The following is an 18,416-nucleotide window of genomic DNA, read 5'->3' as shown; positions in this document are numbered from 1 at the left end:
TCCCACCCCAACCATTCCATGATTCCATGAATATCCAGCTTTATTGAACACTTCCAGGGACAGTCATCCCATCATTTCCCTGGAAAGCTTTTCCAACGCTTTGCTCTCTCAGGGAAGAAGGAAATCCCGCAGAGCAGCAGCCCCCAAAACACCCAGAAAAGGCCACAATTCCCAGCCCTGCTCCTTCAAATATTCCAAATATTTCTGCTCCTCTCTGTAGGTGGCCAAGAGCTTTGGAAACAAATCCCAGGTCAAGGATAATGGAAAACTTCCTTTCCAAATCCAAAGCAAATTTCGGGGATTTCCTGACCAAGGCTTTATTTTCCCACAAAATTCAGGACCTGAGTGGGATTTTTGGTTGTTTGTTCCCGAATCTGTTCCCACAAAATTTCAGCATCCACAGGGTTTTACATCCAGAATTTTTCCAGCTTTCCCAGAATTCCTGCAGAGCTGGAATTATCAAGGCAGGCTGGTGGGATGAGCTGAAGGAAGCTGATTCCTGGATTTCCCAGGGGAATCTTGGGCATCCCACTTCCTTTTCCCAAAAGGAAAATTGTGTTCAGAATTCCATGTGGGATCCAGACACATCCCGGTGGATCAGGGATGACCCTTTGGAGTTCGAGTTTTCCTTGCTGTACCTGAGCTCCGTTTCAGTCCCGGACTCAACATCCCAAATTTTTTCCCCTTGGAATAAAGAACTGAGTTGAGTTAAACACCCGGATACCTCGGGATAACTCGGGAGCAGGGAATCCACAAACTTTCCTTTGGTTGCTTTAGGATTTGTACAAAGGGAAACATCCCAGGGATGGTTTGGGGCTGGAAATTCCAAGATCACCACAGCAGGAATATGCGGGAATTTTCCGCGGGGATTTTCCATGGGAAGAGGGCTCAGGGATGAGCTGTGGAGGAGCCGCTCTCTCCCTGGAGCTGATCCTTGATCCAGCCTTTTCCATGGAAGCTGGAGGGATGGGACATTTCCCTGCGGCTCTGATCTCACCCTGCCACCCAATCCCATTCCCGTTTCCCGGATTTCTGGGATTCACCGGAGCAATCCCACAGCAGTGTCCCAGCCGGAGCTGGAGCTCCGCTCTGGGCTTCCCACAGGATTCTCCCAGGTATCAGAGGACCTGGATTTGGAGAGGGAAAAGGAGGGAAAGGGACCAGCCCGGTCCCTTTGCTGTCCCCAGAGCGGTGTCCCGGCCCTGCTGGGCTTTCCCAGGATCCCGAACCCCTTTTCCTGGTCTTCTCCTGGAAAAGAGCTCCCACCTCCCTGGAAAGGCGGTGGAGGCAGCTCCGGGAGCATCCAAAGGGATCCCCGATCCCGAGCTCGGGAAGCGGAGCCTGGCAGGGAAGCGGCTCCGCGGCCTCGGGACCCTGCCGGGACAAGCGGCGGCGCTCGGGATTCCCGGGAATTCCACACCGGGAATGCGCTCCTGCCTCGCCGGGAGGGAGGGAGGGAGTGGGGCAGGGAGGGAAGCACCGCCCGCCCCCTGCGCCGATCCCAAATCCCCGTGCTCCCATCCCGAATCCCCGGTGTTCATATCCCAAATTCAGTGTTCACATCCCAAATCCTGGTATTCTCATCCCAAATCCCCGTGCTCCCATCCCCAATCCCCGGTGTTCATATCCCAAATCCCCATGCTCCCATCCCAAATCCCCGGTGTTCATATCCCAAATTCAGTGTTCACATCCCAAATCCTGGTATTCTCATCCCAAATCCCTGTGCTCCCATCCCAAATCCCCAGTGTTTATATCCCAAATTCCCAATGTTCATATCCCAAATCCCTGGTGCTCACATCCCAAATCCTGGTATTCTCATCCCAAATCCCTGTGCTCCCATCCCAAATCCCCAGTGCTCACATCCCAAATCCCCAGTGCTCACATCCCAAATCCCCAGTGCTCACATCCCACATCCCCGGTGTTCACATCCCAAATCCCCATGCTCACATCCCAAATCCCCAGTGCTCACATCCCAAATCCCCGGTGTTCACATCCCACATCCCAGTGTCCGTATCTAAAATCCCCGGTGCTCACATCCCAAATCCCGCTGCTCACGCCGCACACGCTCCCAGAATTTGGGTCAGGATAGGGGGACGCACATTCCCGGGAAAATGCTGGTGAAAACACCATCAGGACTGGAAGTTTTCCAGGCATCTGCTCAGGAAAAACAGGGGGAAAGGGAACGAGAAGGAAGGAAAAGGGCAGGAATATTTTCCAAAGCCTTTCAGGTGTGTCCTCTCTGGAGCAGTTTTGCACTGTCATTCCCAGTCCCAGATTATCCCGGGAAATTCCTCTCCCATCCCTGCACTTTATACCCGTTCCTGGCGGGCTCTGTGCATCCTGGGATGGAAGTTTTCCATGGAAAAGGATTCCTAGGAATTCCTTTGTAGACGGCTCGTCCCTGCTCCCCCATTCCCCGTTCCCAGCCTCCTCCAAGCATCCCAGTGCCCAGGAAAATCCAGCCTGGAGCCAGAGGCAGGACTCTCCCGGCTTTTGCACTATTTGGGATTGGCCGTAGATGGCAGCAAATGTCTCGGAGCTTCCCGCTGAGTTGGCTGCAGCCGGGAAAATTCCTGCATCCCGGAAAATTCCTGCATCCCTTTGCTGTGCGGGAATGGTCTCTTCTCCAAAGGGAGAGGGAGCACCGGTGGGATCACGGCTGGTCCCATCCCGGGATCCCCGGAGCGGCTCTGGCACCACGGGCAGCACCTCCAGGCTCCTGGATACTGGGATGAACTGGGGGATGTGGAGAGAGCCAAGGCTGGGGAGATCCTTGGGAATGGTCCTGGAGCTGATCCAGGAGGGATTGCCCTGCAGGGACAGCGCAAGGAGCAGCAGCTTCAGACTGGAAAAGGGGAGATTTATGTGGGATATTGGGAAGGAATTCCTGGCTGGGAATGTGGGGAGGGGCTGGGATGGAATTCCCAGAGCAGCTGTGGCTGCCCCTGGATCCCTGGGAGTGTCCAAGGCCAGGCTGGAGCAGCCTGGGACAGTGGGACGTGTCCCTGGAACAAGATGAGCTTTAAGGTCTCTTCCAACCCAAGCCAGTCTCAGATTCTGCAATTCCATGAAAATTCTGCCCAGCCTCAGGCCCTGATTCCACAGAGGACATTCCCAAGTGCTTGGGAACAGAAATGATGGAATTGTTGGGAGTGATCCTTCCCCTTCTCCTGCCCCTGCTGTCATTTCAGGGCCCCATCTCCAGGGATTTCGGGAAGGCTCCCAGTGTTTCCCAGGGATCATTTAACAGGAGCTCCCTGGATCCTGTTCCCAGAGTGGAGCCATGTTCCAAGTTCCGTGGAATCCTGGAATGGTTTGGGATTGAAGGACTTAAAAACCCATCCCATTCCAGCCCCGTAGCATGGGCAGGGACAGCTCCCACTACCCCAGGCTGCTCCAAGCGCCGTCCAAGCAGGGAATCCAAAACCTTCCCGATCCTTCTCCACCGAGGAGAGCCAGCCCTGCCGCTCCTCACTTTGCCTCGACTTTCCCAAATCCCTGGATTCTGCCCCTCCAGCTCTTTGCTGTGCATTCCCTAAGCCAGGCTCAGCCCCTGGCTCTTCTCCAGAGCCTGGAATGCTGATTCCTGCCTGCTGCCTTCTCCTTTCATTTTCCTTTCAGGAGCAGAACCACCCAGGGAGGGCAGAGATGGGATGAGCAGGAGTCTGGATTCCCCCATACAATTCCCTCTAAAATTCCAAAGCAGGAATGATGTGGTTCCATAGGTTTTATCCCACAATTAGAAGGGTCTCTGTAATTAGCCCAGAGCAGGAATGCTGTAATTCCATAGGTTTTATCCCACAATTAGCTTAATTTCCCCATAATTTTCTCTCTGTAATTAGCCCAAGATAGACAGGGCTGGCAAGGAAACTCCTCATCAGCCTAATTCCAAACTGTTGTAAAACCAGGGAATGGAAAAGGGACAGCATCCATTTGTTTCCAATCAGGAAAAATGCAGGGTTGGGATCCTTTGTCTTCCCGGGACATTGGGATACTCCAGAGTCAGAGTGTGGGGTCAAACCCAGTCCCGAATTTTCCTTGATTATTTTATTTATTTATTATAAGGGCTGCTCCCTTTTTTTATTTACCTTTTTCCCTGTTCCACATCTCATCCTGATTTGGATTCCCAAACCTCCTCCATTCCAGCCACAGGGCTGGTTTTATTCCAGGGAGTTTGCAGCTGGAAAATGCTCACGTTCATCCCAAGAATTCATGTCAGAGGAGAGATTCCGGTTCCTAAATGTTCCTAAATTTTCTCCTGAGCTGCAAAGGATCCACTGAGCCTTGACTTGGTGCTTTTCCCAGCTTTATGGCTCTGCTCCCATCTCCCAGTTTTCTTCATCCCTGCTCTCCTCTCCCACCAAAATTGTTGTTCCCATCTCCAGCCATGGAGACATTTCTGTGTCTCAGGGACTGGACAATCCCTTCCACTGCCTGGGGCTGCTCGGGATGGGATGGGATGGGATGGGATGGGATGGGATGGGATGGGATGGGATGGGATGGGATCAGGGAGCTCATTCTGCCCCTGCGCTGGTCACTGCTGAGGTCCCACCTCGAGGGCTGTGCCCAGCTCCGGCCCCTCAGCCTGGGAAGGACCTTGGGATGCATCCAGAGGGGACAACGAGGCTGGAGAGGGGCTGGGAACACAAACCCTGTGAGGAACCCCTGAGGGAGCTGGGGGTGCTCAGCCTGGAGAAAAGGAGACTCAGGGCTGACCTCAGCGCTCCCCACAGCTCCTGAAAGGTGGCTGTGCTCAGCTGGGGCTGGGCTCCTTCTCCAGGAACTGACAGAACCAGAGCACACAGACCCGAGCTGCACCAAGGGAAACTCAGGTTGGATATCAGGAAAAAGTTTTTCACAGAAAGGTGATAAAGTTCTGGAATGGCTGCCCGGGGAGGAGGTGGAGTCCCCATCCCTGGGTGTGTTTAACAAAGCCTGGATGTGGCACTGGGTGCCAGGGATGGGTTGAGGTGTTGGGGCTGGGTTGGACTCGATGAGCTTGAAGGTCTCTTCCAACCTGCTCATTCTGGGAATTCTGTGAAATTCTGGCATGGTCGCCTCTGGGATCACTGTCTGGGGATGGAATTGTGGCTCCCAAATGTTGGTTCTCCCTCTTTCCCAAGAAAACCACTCAGAGATTGTCTCAGCCTTGGATTTTTTTGCTCCAGGGTAGCTCTGAGCCCCCTGTGCAGCCCAAGCCTTGGGCAAAGCTCTGAGGTTCTGCAGCCCCGGGAGATGTTGTCCTTCAAAGCTCAGGGATCAGCTTTGGGCTGGAATTCCCTTGGCTCCACAGGAAATATTCCCAGAATCCCGCTGCTCTGTCCCAGCACAGGGGAACCAAAGGCAGCCTCTGAAATAAAATCCCACCAGAGCAGCTCAATCCTCTTGTTCCAATCGCCAAATCCCTGCCGGGTCCAACATTCCAAGTTCTCTGAACCTTCGGTGCTCCACAGGAGACACCATGGGGGGACAGGGAAGGGCTGGCATTCCACACAGCACGATGGGATCCTCTCCTTCAGAAACCTCTGGAAAAAGTGTGGAAAAGCAGGACCTGGGCCTGGTCAAGGAGCAGAGGGAGCAGTCGGGTTTATTTGGGACACAAAGGAGGCTGGGAAGTTGTTTTGGTTTATTCCTGTCACGAGAAAAGCCAAACCCAAAATGTGTGAATGCCTCCGGAGTGTCCTTGAGGATTCCTTCCCAGTACAGGCAGAGACTCCAGGCTGAATTGGCCAGGGATGATTTTGTCATTGTTTCTCTAGAAATTCTGGATTTTTACCCCAAAATCCAGCAGAAAGATGAAGAGGAAAGTTCACACCTGCCCTTAGGGAGAAATCCATCAGGATTTGTAGAATCCCAGAATGATTTGGGTTGGAAGGGACCCAAATGAAACAAATCCAATTTCTTTCGGGAATTAAATTTTAGAATGCCAATTTTGGACTGATTAAAGACTCCTCAGGATTCTGCTTTTCATTCAGGAAAAATTCCACCCCATTCCAAGGGCAGGGACACCTTCCAGTATCCCAGGCTGCTCCAAACCCCGTCCAGCCTGGCTTTGATCAATCCCAGGGATGAGACAGCCACAATTCTCGAGTCCAGCTCAAATCCAGCTTTTCCCAGCAGCCAGTGTGGCCTTTTCCAAGAGGAGCCGTGGCTTGGGCCGGGCTGATTCATCCCACAGCTCCCAACCCTTTGTGGTGAGCAGGGGCTGCCACAAACTCTGCTCCCGATTTCGGTGCTGTGGGAGGTGAGCTGAGATCAGAGCAGTCGGAGCTGTGGCCGCGGTGTTTTGGGAAGGAAACAAAACCCCTGGATCTCCATGGCTTGGGATTAAAGCCCAAATCCCAATTTACTCTGGAATATTGCGTTCCCAAACAGGAACTCCTGCCTGGTTCCTCAGGGCATTGGAGCACACGACTCCACCTCCTGTGGATGTGCTGCACACCATGATCCAAAATTCCCCCCACATCCCCAGGAATCCAGAATCGCTTTTCTGCCATTTCCAAATGTCCAGAAGCTCTTCCCAAGTGCCCCAGGATTTCTCCCGGCACGGGAGAACTGCTCCTTAGCCACGGGAATTCCCCCCAGATGGGCTGGAGCCATGAGGAGCTGCAATCTCCTGGCTGAGAAGCTCCAAGAGAAGCCCAAATCCACCAGCATGGGCTGAATCCCATCACACTTGGTGTGGGGAAGCAAAGTGCTCTTGGATCCGTGCCTAGAGGGAATGCTGCGGTCACTTTTCCATCTGAATTCCCATTGGAAGGGATCAGTTTGTGCCCGGGGTGGGCGAATGTGGGAACCCGGGACACTCCTCTGGCTGGCCTGGCTGTCTCCAGACCCTGGCACAAAGACAAAAACACCCGTGGCTTAGATTTTAGCCCGTGGAAAAAACTTCCAACTCTGCATGAGGAATTACAAACCAAAAGGGTTTGAGCAGTGTGATATTTGAATGAACACAGGGTGAAAAGTAGAATTTTAGGTTTTTAAAATAAGGGGTCAAGGGGACAAGATGGAGGGATTTGGGCGTGTCCTGAGCTTCTTCTCCTTCTTGCCCTCCGTGTCTTGCTGTGCTGGTGACACTTTTCTATTGGTTGAAGGTAGAGACACGCCGTCCAACATAAATGATAGATATTGGCACGTTATTTTAAACATACTACACGTAGTTTTTTGTGTAAAATGGCAACACCAGCCCAAGGGGGTGGGAGTCTGTGCAGACTGACCAGACAGACCCAGCTCCTTGAGAAAGCATCTTATAGATAAGAGAAAATAAACCACCTTGAGAAGCCGACCCTGCGCATTCCGACTTCTTTGGCTGCGCGGGCTGGGAGAAAAAAAAGACTTTTTATGATCTCGGGGTCATCTCAACCACCGGAGAGGCGAAGGGGTGGAGGGGCTTCCCTCAGGTCTGCTGTGAACCCACCGAGACCCTGAGCCAGCTCCTGTGTCCCGGGAAACCTGAGCTCCCTCTCCTCGCGCCTCTTCCTGTCATCCCTCCCCCATCTGCTTCCCTAAGCCTGGTTTAGGGAAGGCTCAGGACTAAAGCCCCGGGGTGCTGTCGGGGACTGTGTTAACACAAGTGGTTTCCCGTTGCAGCTCTTTGTTTCGGGGTCACCAACTCCGGGAGCCAGAGGCCACGTTTCCCCTTCTCTTTTCCAGGCCCTCTTTCCGTGCTCGTTGCTTCCAGTCGGGATTCGTCACCCGTTGGGAACAGCTGCTGGGGGAGTCGGGAGGCCACCGCTGCAGGGACCAGGGTCCCATGGTGGGGACAGGGGACAGCAGCGGGAATTTTCCCAAGGAAAACAGGCTCAGGCTCAGCTAAACCCAGCTGGGCTTTTCCAACCCCATTCCTGGTTCCAAAGGGGCCAAACCCCACATGTTAGGAGGTATGGGAAAAACGCCATTGTAAAAATATGTGGTGTACATCCCTCTCCTCCATCCGTGTTTATTTTCCAACCTCCGACTCCTGAATAAAAACTGGAATCCTGAGGAGTCTTTAATCAGTCCAAATTTGGAATTTTTTGAATGGAATTCCCCAAAGAAATTTGATTTATTTGATTTTTTTGTGTGTGCACATCTGGGGTTGGAGATGGATCACCCGCAGGGTCCCTTCCAACCCTGACCCTGCCATGATCTTCCCTTGCAACTCTAACTTTCCAAAAGCTTGGAATATATTGGAAAACTTGGAATCAATCTGATTTTTAGCTGAGGTATTAAAGCTGATAACGTCTGGAAAATCCCCCAGGAGTGAGGGGAGAGAAATGGAACCATTGGTGACCTTGAGAGCTCAAAGTTCAAACCTGCCCTGGTTTTATTACCCAGCGAGGCATCCAGAGTCCAGGTTGGGATAAACTGGAATTCCCTGCATCCATTGTTTACTCATGGATTTGCTGGCGTGAACTATTCCTAGATACAAAACTCCAGACGGAATTCCCGCCATTATTCCAGAACAAAGCCCATTTCTCATGGATGAGATCCCCATGTCTTTTTCAGGAGGCATCCAATCTTTTTTTTTTTTTTTTTTTTTTTTGGGATGGAGAGGAGTCTGTGCTAAATTTAAGGCCCAGACAGGAGTGAATTCATCATCCCAAAGTCACGGGCCTGGGTGTGCCCCGAAATTCCCGGTGCTGCTCCGAGCGTTTCTAACCGCGGCACCAGTAAGGCGATATCCGCACGTGCCGAGAGCCGGATCCTCCGGGATATTCCTGGACACAAACCCTGGATTGGGGCTGTGGGATTCTCGGGCACGGTCTCAGTAAGGGATCCTTCCCAGCTGACGTCAGCGGGGCAGCTCGATTTCCACCGCCCCAAATTCCAGGTCTTTCTGCCGTGTCTCGGAGGGGCTGGGGATGCAGGGAGAATTCGCGCCATTCCCGCCGTGATAGGGATTGGAAAACGACACCAAAAAAACGCAGCCCTGCATTTCCCAGCTCCGGGATAAGGAGCACAAAGGGGAGATGTCAATAGGTGTTGGGTTTTTATGAGCACCAGACTTGCCTGGGTTTGGAGAATTCCAAACCAGACCTGGGAATGTGAGGCTTAAATATCCTTTTTCCCTTGGTTTTAAGGTGAAGGAGAGTGCACTGAGATTGGATTTGGGGAAGGAATTCCTGGCTGGGAGGGTGGAGAGGGGCTGGGACGGAATTCCCAGAGAAGCTGTGGCTGCCCCTGGATCCCTGGAAGTGTCCAGGGCCAGGCTGGACATTGGGATTTGGATCACCCTGGGATAGCAGGAGGTGTCCCTGCCCATGGCAGGGGTGGGAATGGGTGATCCTTAAGTTCCCTTCCATCCCAAACCATTCCCTGATGTGGGACAGCCAGTCCAAGTTCAGCCAGGCCTGAGGTGACTAAATCAGGCTCAGCTTGGTCTGGGATTGACCAATGGATTGCAGGACACCCTGGGAATGACCAATGGATTGCAGGACACCCTGGGAATGACCAATGGATTGCAGTGGGAAGTGTCAGGAAGGATTCTCCTCTCAAAGATGGAGCAACCCTGGGGAGAAATCCCATTGTCAGGGTATCCCTGAAGTCTGTGAAAAGCGGGATGAACCAAGCTCAGCAGTGACCAGGGAAGGCCAGCTTTGGTGGCCTCAGCTTTGGTGTCAGAGCTTTGGGATAGCGCAGCCTAAATTCCAAACAACACGGAGAGAGGCGGAAAGATGGGATCACAGGATGTTGTGGATGGGCAGTGCAGGGAGGGGAACAAGGTGACCCCAAAATTGTGGGGTGGTCACCCGGGGCTGGCTGGGAAAGCTCAGATCAGGGAATTGGCACTTAAGCCAGACCCAGGGAGAACAAGGACAAGGACAACTTAAATGCATCTTGTTTCCCAAAAAAACAAATTTAGGGAATGGCCTTTTCCAGCACACACCCAGAGCTCCTGGCAGCATCTTTACAGCTGTGTCCAAAAATCCGAATCAGGAATAGTCACAATTAAGAATATTCCCTGCTGGCAGAACTGGGAGATTTCCAGAGCCATAAAAACTCATTCCTTTCACCTCTGATTTCCAGAGTTTTCCTTCTCTTTTTTTTTCTGATGGAAAATCCTGGTTCACCTACAGGGAAAAAGTGCAGGAGGCACCTGCCCGGCTCAGGTTTCCTTTCCCAGTATTTCCGTGTCATCCTGGTACCAGAGTCACAGAATTCCAGACTGGTTTGAGCTGGAAGGGAGTTTGAACACCATCTCCAACCCCATGGGCAGGGAACCCTCCATTGTCCCAGTTTGATCCAAGACTTTTCCTTGGACACTTCCAGGGATGGGGCATCCCTTGAGTCCTGCTCCAGTCCCACCTTCCCACAGCTCCCCGACATCCCCGTGATTCCAATGGAATTTTTTCCCCTCTGTTTCTTGTTGACAGCCAGGTGGAGCCTCCAAAGCAGGATGTGAGCACTGTTTGTTGGAATCCCTGCACCAGCCTCATCCCAAAAAAAGTCTGTTTTCATCCAGACAAAAACTCATTACTTGTTTTACGGGTTTGTGGATGGGCACTGGCCTTGTTTTGGAATCCAAAGGGAATTTTTGGAAAAGCTTCCAGCTGGGACGGTGAAATACAGGGAGATATTTTTAGTGTGGGGTTGTTGGGGCTTTTTCCCTTCCCATAAATCATGAGGATCTGCCTCTGTCCGTGCTGAAAAGGTCACGGGTAGCCGGGAATTTTGGCTGTGCTGGAGGGACCAGGACATCCTTCATCCTGGAAAAGGTGATGGAATCTCAAGTGGGGGGTCCCCACCATTTGCAGGAGAAGCTGGTGATTAATAAGTGGCTTTTTTAGGGAAAGCAGCAGCAGCAGCAGGAAATAAATCCCAGCCCCAGCCAGGTGATCCATGATTCCCCACCACAAAGCTCTGGCTCGGGCAGGGAGCGCTTGGAAGGAAAACTCGGTTGCAACACTTTTAAGGAGGCCGTGGCTTATCGGGAACATCTGTCCCTGCCTAAACCGGGCTGTTAACTTCGTAAAGCCCGAGTTAACAGGGGGAAAACAGGGATTGGCATCGGGAACAGCAGTTCTGGGAAAGGCCCGTGGCGAGGAGGGTGCAGAGGAGCGGGAGGAAGGCTCGAGCCCCTTTGGGCGGCGGAGCCGCTCCCTCTGAGCTCATCCCAGGCTCCCTTTACGGCCTCCCAGGGAAAAGAGGCACTTTTAGGGAATGATTTAAGGAATGATTCATGGCCCTGTTTACGTGTCTGGGTTAGGAGGAGATAAATCACTGCTGGCACTGCAGGCACAGCCGGCTCCAACAAACCAAACACCGCCTGGATCCGCTCGGGATTCCACTCGGGATCAAACTCCTCCGGCCACCGGCGGCGCGTGGCCCCGGCCCAGCAGCAGGGCAGGGATGGGGTTTTTGCCGTGCCCAGGAATAATCTGGGATGAAGGAATGGGGCAGCCCACGGGTCTGGGTGCTGCTCCAGAGCCAGAGGGGTTCCCCAGCCGTAACTCATCCCCTCAGGAATATAAATCCCAGATATTTTGGGCAGATCGGGGCTGGCACGGACACAGCCCCAGGTGCCCAGTTCCAGTGGGATCTGCACGGATCAGCTGCATAGTCCCTGAATGGGATTTTATTTTGGGTCACTTGGACTTGCCTGGTCTGTTTTACATGGTTCCAAACACAGTTGCAGCTGGGAAGGGAAGTCTGGAGGGAACAGAGGAAGGGTTAGGTGGGATACTGGGGAGGAATTCCCGGCTGGGAGGGCGGGGAGGAGCTGGGATGGAACTCCCAGAGCAGCTGTGGCTGCCCCTGGATCCCTGGAAATGTCCAAGGCCAGGTTGGACACTGGGGCTTGGAGCAGCCTGGGATAGTGGAAGATGTCCCTGCCCATGGCAGAGGTGGACAGGGATCATCCTGAATGTCCTTTCCAACCCAAACCATTCCCTGATTCCGTGACTAAGCATTAGGATGTGTTATTTCCTCTGATAATCTCCCTCACCCCACTTGTTTATTCCATGCTTTTCATGGAGGTCTGTCTAAGCCTGGTTTTCCCTGTGTTTATGGATAGTCTGGGCCAGCAGTGTCCCCTGGAATTTGGGTCGCTGATGGATCAGGGGAATGCTGACTCACGGAGCAGAGGCATCACCACCTGCAGCCCCGCGTCTCCCAGGGACACATCCGGGGGATTTTCCAGGCAAATCCAACAGGGAGGCAAAAATAAGAAACCTTCAGGGGCTGACCAGACTGAGGAATCTGTTATTCCAAGAGAGGGATGGAAACCAGGAGCTGGAGCCAGAGCGGGAATCTGAAGAGACAGGAAGTGCCCGAGATCAGGTTGGACACTGGGGCTTGGAGCAGCCTGGGACACTGGGAATTGTCCCTGCCCATGGCAGGGGGTGCCACTGGATGATCCTTGAAATCCCTTCCAACCCAAACCATCCCACACTGATGCCGGATGTTTGGATTTTCCAATGCAAACCCACAGCCCCTCTCCCAGGTGTGATTCCCGGGATTCCTGCCCTGGATAAGATCCAGACCCGGGATCCTTCCCGTGGCTGCAACGATGCTCTGACCTCATCCAGGGAGCAGCCTTTGTGACATCAGCCTTGTTGGGGTGACATCCAGGCCAGGAGGGCCCCCCTCCCCATCTGGAAATCCTTCTTCTCCTGCCCCAATTTCCACGATGTGGAGCTCACTGGTGGAAATGGACGGGCACAGCCTCACCCCCACCACGGCAGCTCCCATCCTGAGGGACAATTCCCTGCCCAATCCGTGCTGGAACATGTCCCTGCTGTCCCCGCTGTCCCCTGGGACGTGCCCTCAGTCCTGGTGGTGCTGCCCAGGCGGATGATCCGCGGATGATCCCGAGGGAGCGGCTGTTGGCACTGGCAGCTCTCCGAGGTTTCCCTGCTCCGGCTGTGGCTCCTGGCACACGCGGAGCAGCGGGAACGTGGCCCAGAGCTGCCCCACGGCCTTGGCACGGCATTCCCAGGGCACGGATTCCGCCTCTCCCCGCGCTCCAATCCCACCGGCGGACGTGACCTGGCAGGAGTCAATCCCAAATCCCCGCTGGGGCAGCAGGGAGGGATGTGGGACTGACCATTCCAGCAGAAATATCTTGGGATCATCCCCCAAGCCCCCTTAGGGACATCAAGGATGGCAAAGGGAGAGTTTTGCTTCCAGCTCCATTTCTCCGGATGGGAGGGAAGAAGGGAGGGCTGCTCTAGGCCTGTGCCTCTGGAAAAGGGAATTGCTGGGATTAGGATGCAGCTGGATGTCTGAACAAATGCTCCAGGGAAAGGAGCAGGTTATCCTGACCCGAAGGATTTGTGCTATCCCAGGTCTCCAAGCTGCAGCAGGGAAGTCATGCCAAGATTTTGCCTCTCTCCCAAAATTCCTGGGCTGCCAGAGGCCACGCAGTGATCTTGTGTTGATTCCCAGCCAGGGCTGCTGGAAGGTGAGGGGTTGGTGTTTTGGAAGGAGGAAAGACCAGGAAAATTGGGGGGGAAAAGGGGAAAAATGAATCAATCCTAGCATGGGCTCCTGGAGCAGCTGCATTGGGATTTCAGTCAAACCTTTGGATAATTCACCCATGGGAAGGCTGGAATTCGGGAGCAGGAGCTCTTTTCCCATTCCTGGTGCAGGCAGAGCTCCCTCTGATCCCAGGGGAAGAGAAATTCCTGCGTCTCAGGCTCATTGCTCCCAAATCCTTCTTTTCCTCCCCTCCTCCGGAGGCAGAGGACCAAAAACTTTGGGATAGTCCAAAGGGATAAGGCAGGGAAATGGGAGAAGCTTTGCTGGGCCTGTGGGAAACTGAGGCAGGATCTGCTTTTCACATTCCCAGGTGGAATTTTTTAGGGAGCTTGGAGTCACCGAGGTGTGCAGGATCTGCATGTCTGGAGTTCAGTAAGACAAGATCACCCAGAATGTCCGGGTGAACCCTGAGGATGTTTTGCCTCTTGAGGGATATTCCAGCTTTTCACCTGGAGCAGGGAGGTGCAGGACCATGGAGGGGCCACAGGTGATCCCAAATCCTGGCTCTGCTTCTTCAGGAGACTTGGAATCACCTCCACAGGTCCCTTTCGGCTTGAAAAGTTGGGCTTGAGGAGGACTAGGACTTCTCCAGGATGACCAGGATGGGAATCCTGGAATATCGGAGACATTTCGGTTGGGATTAATCATCCCTGAAGTGCGGAATGCCATGGGTGTTGTTGGTGATCCAGGAATAGAATTCCAACCCCTGCTCCATGCTCTGATCTCTGGGAAGAACATCTCTGCTCAGGCAGCCTGAGAGGAAATTATGGGAATCTTCTCCTTGCTTGGAAGTTGATTTTTCCATAGCTCAGCCTCTCAGGTCCCACCTCATTTGCTCCAGGGGTGGAAAAGCAGGAAACCCTTTGGGACTGACAAATGTTGTCCCCAAATTGCTGTTCCTGAAAAGGCGCCACAAATCTCAGTTCTCCTGGATAAATGGCACGTGCTGACTGCAAATTGTGGGTTCCCAATCCCTGGAAGTGCCCAAGGCCAGGCTGGATGGGGCTTGGAGCAGCCTGGGATAGTGGAAAACCTCCTTGCCCAGGGAATGGGATGAGCCTTAAGGTCCCTTCCAACCCAAACCGTTCCAGAATTGCAAAGCTTTCCCTCTTCCCTTCTTTCTCCTGCGCTCCCTTTCCCCTTCCCAGCGATTCCCTGGCGCTCTCCCAGCAGATCCCAGCCCTCCATCCCAACAAATCCCTTTGCTTGGAGCTGCTTTTTGAGCTGCTGCCAGGGAAGTGGCACAGCAAGGACCCCGTTATTCCCCAAAATGAAGCCCATAAACGGGGATGACCGGGACCTCCCAGGGGACATTTGGGATTTGCTTTCGTGGCTGGGACATCAGCCAGGGAATGGCAATTCCAGAGGACATCCTCGTCCTACCCCACAGGCTCCGGAGGGGCAAGGAAAGGGAGGAAAACTGATCCAAATGGATTTAACAGCCTCAGGATAAAGCTTTTGTGTCCTCCTTCCCTTTGGCATTTCTGCTTTCTCCGGGCAAGGAGAGAATAGCGACATTCCCAGATATTTTCCCCACGAGGAACTTTTATTTTCCAGCAAAACCCAGCAGTGGGAAGAGAGAAGGGGACGACTGAGCAAGAGGAGCAGGTGGGATTTGATTGGAAAACCGGGAAGCCCTGGGAGGAGCCTCCATCCCTTCCAGGTGCTCCTGGGATTTTGGGAACAGAGGGGGAAAACATCCCTCGGGATAAAACTATTCCTTGGACAAACTGCATGCCAAGGAACTCAGTGCAGGAATTTCTGCCGAGGAAATTTAGGGAAAGCTGATTTAAAGGGATTTGCTGGCAGTTTTTCGAGGGATTAAGTCAGCTGGGACAGGATAACCTCGACCTCTTCCTCCAAAACAGCTGGATTTGGGAGCTGGGCGCATCTGGGACAATTTCTGCCTTCCCTTGGATCCTCCTCTTGCTCCCAGAATTCCCATCAGCAAAAATTCCTCCTCAAAAATCTTCTCAGTGCTCCTGAGTGGCCAATTAATGGGAAAAAAGAGGGTGGGGGGGAAAGAAATCCCAAAAAAAGGCTGATCCAATTTATTTCAGGTGCTGGTTTGAGGAAGAAGTAAGTCCCAGCTGCTCTGGGCAGGAAAAGACCATAGGAAAAGCCCTGAGGGAATAGCTCAGGTTGGTAAATCCCATCCTGGATATTCCCAGTTTTCCATCAAGGCAGGGATTATTGGGAAAAATATATCCTGTATTTATTCCTTTCTGTTGGAGAAAGGGTTTTACCAGGATGAGGGATTTTAGTGGGGGGGATAAAAAGGTGAAGGCATGTGGGAATTTGGTAAAAGAGGAGGGAGTTGTTGAATATGGGAATCTTGAGGAGGTTTTGGCACTGGAATTCACTGGGATGAAAAATTCCCAGTGCCTTTTATCTCCTTTTTCATTGTCCTGAGCAGAATGTGCAGGGAGTTCATGGAATAAACAGAGAAAATTCTGGAATTAATGTGGATTTTGGCATTCTCAGTATGGCACAGGTGGCCTTAAAAAGAGAGGAAATCCGTGGATATTGATGAAAATATCCCTTTTTAGGCAATTTTCCGTCTTAGCCTAATTCCAGGAGGCACCAGTTTAGGAAAAGAGGCGACACTTGAGGCTGGCACCTCCCAGCCTTGGGGCAGTTTAGGATATTCCTGCCCCCAGAATTTGCATCCAGGCTCCGGATTTTCCCAGCTCCTGCTGGATTTGGGCTTTGTTCATTTGTCTGATCCTGGTTGGGATTTGCTGGGATTTTTCAGTCCTTGTTCTTTTCATCCGAGTCTCAAATCCTGCAAATTAGGGATTAATTTCCCTCCTCTCTCCATCCCCTATGGACATCTCATCCTGGGACCTCCATCCCTGGTTTTGTCCCACCCAAAGGGATTTGAATCCCCTCCAAAGCAGCGCCTGCTCCATTCCCAGCAATTCCCACTCATTCCCAAATCCTGAAGCCCCACCTGGGCACTCCAGGAAGTGAAGCTGCTTCTTTTGCTGCCTGGGAATCTCCAGATTCCCAAAAATTGGCACAAATGGTTTAAGCAAGCCCGTCCCCCGGCATTTTTTTTTTGGATCAGGTGTTGAGATTGTTTTCCCAAGGGAAAGCTTTGCCTGGCCAGAGCCAAACATGCCTTGGATCAGGAAGTTATCACAAGGAAAATATTCCATGGATTCCTTTCACCTTGGACAGCTAGGCTGGGAAGAGGAGCAGGGGATTTAATTTTGCCTTAAAATCAGGAGATCCAGAGCAGGAAAATCCAAGGAAAATCAGGAAAATGTGCAGTTAGGGAATTGAAATTCCTCCCACAGCTGGAAGATCCAAATGTGCTCCAGGTTTTTGAGCTCTGGGTGTTTGTGCTCTTCCACCTGCTGTCCCTTGATCCCAAATCTGAGAATTCCAGGGTCATCCCAAATCCCTGGGGCTCTTTCAGCCCCACAGAGGCACAGAAATGTCCCCACAAGGGGTTGGGACAGAGGGAATGCCAAGTTCCAAATTCCCAGCCTGGTTTTCCCTGGATTTTTCATGGGATTTATCCAGCACCATTCCACAGTCTTCCCAAAAGCTTTTAAGAACTGATGTCTTCAAACACAAGGATTTTGCGAAAAATCTCTGGTTTAATCCATAAATTTATTTACATTCACATTTCCACCCCTTTGACCAGGGGGAAACCCACAAAGTCAGGTCCTAAATAGATTTTTTTTTATCATCTGAACCATTTTTTGGGAGGAGAGGAGGGAATGTGGGGTCAGTTTTGGTGGATTTTTTTTAAGGATAGAGCAGATTTAGGAAATTAAACCTGAGCTGGGCTCGGAGCTCTGTCTCTGCCCAACTCCAGGCCCAGCCCTCGGTGATTTTTCCCTTTTATTTCTGGGAATGAAAATGTGTTTTCTGCGCATCCCTCCAAGCACAGCCAGAGCAGCCGAGGACTGAGCGTGCTTGGGATGAATCCCTTGGAATTCCTGAGGTCCCATCCCTCTAAATCCAGCCTAACTCCTCCAGCTTTGTCGGAATCGCTCTGGCTTTGTACAGATCCGAGCTGACCCCGAGCTTTTCTGTTCCCAATCCAAGCTGCAGCGAGGGATGGTGCCTTCAATGTGGACAGGCCAAACATCTGGGAAGGGCTGGAACCGTTCCCATTAACGTGGACGCGGTTTGGAAGCGACTCCCGCTTGTGAAGGGTTTTCAGCCTGGATTCGTTCCAAGGACACGAAAAGCCAACTCCTGTTTTACTCCCGGCCCCTTATCAGATTGAACCGCACGGCTGCGCGTTCGTTGCCCCCGTTGCTCTCCCTGGGAGCCCACTGGGAACTCGAATCCCGGCTGATGTGGGAGCTGGGATTCATTAACCCTCGTTATGGCATTTGGAGGGAGTTTGTGTCGGGAGTTAATTGGCCCTCAGCTGGTTCCTGTTACTGCCTTGGCAAAGGGGATGAGCTGGAAACGGGGGAAGGAACCTGGATTTGGGATAGGGGTGGCTTGGGGAGTGCAGGGAAAGCATGGAATGGGTTGGTTGGGAGGGATCTTAAGGATTATCCCAATCCCATCCCATTCCATGGGTAGGGAAACCTTCCACTATTCCAGGGTGCTCCAGCCTGGCCTTGAACATTCCATGGATCTGGGGGCAGCCACAGCTGCTCTGGGAATTCCAGCCCAGCCAGGAATTCCCAATTCCCAATCTCCCACCCATCGCTGCCCTCTGGCAGTGGGAGCCATTCCCTGTGTCCTGTCCCTCCATCCTTGTCCCCAGTCCCTCTCCAGCTCTCCTGGAGCCCCTCCAGGCCCTGCCAGGGGCTCTGAGCTCTCCTGGGACAGAGGGTGGGGAGATGCTGTCAGCTCCCAGTTCTGCCTGGGACAGATCCCTCCACACATTCCTGGGATTCAGGCAGGGTTTTGTGGAGCCTGACGTCTATGGATCAAATCTCCATGCAGAGGAGGAAGCAGCACGGGAGGTTGTAATTCCT

The 18,416-nt window shown here is 52.7% G+C and overlaps 1 protein-coding gene across 1 annotated transcript in view; it reads left to right on the top strand.

Annotated features, from left to right (window-relative positions):
• The window catches only part of PTH1R (parathyroid hormone 1 receptor), a 94,302-nt gene that overhangs the window by 24,968 nt on the left and 50,918 nt on the right, over window positions 1–18,416 (top strand). The gene's annotated exons all lie outside the window — the stretch shown is intronic.

Source organism: Lonchura striata, chromosome 2 (genome assembly GCF_050655825.1).
Source record: "Lonchura striata isolate lonStrDom1 chromosome 2, ASM5065582v1, whole genome shotgun sequence".
Classification (NCBI taxonomy): Eukaryota; Metazoa; Chordata; class Aves; order Passeriformes; family Estrildidae; genus Lonchura; species Lonchura striata.
The sequence above is the reverse complement of the archived record's forward strand: the minus strand, read 5'-3'. Positions and strand labels throughout refer to the sequence as shown.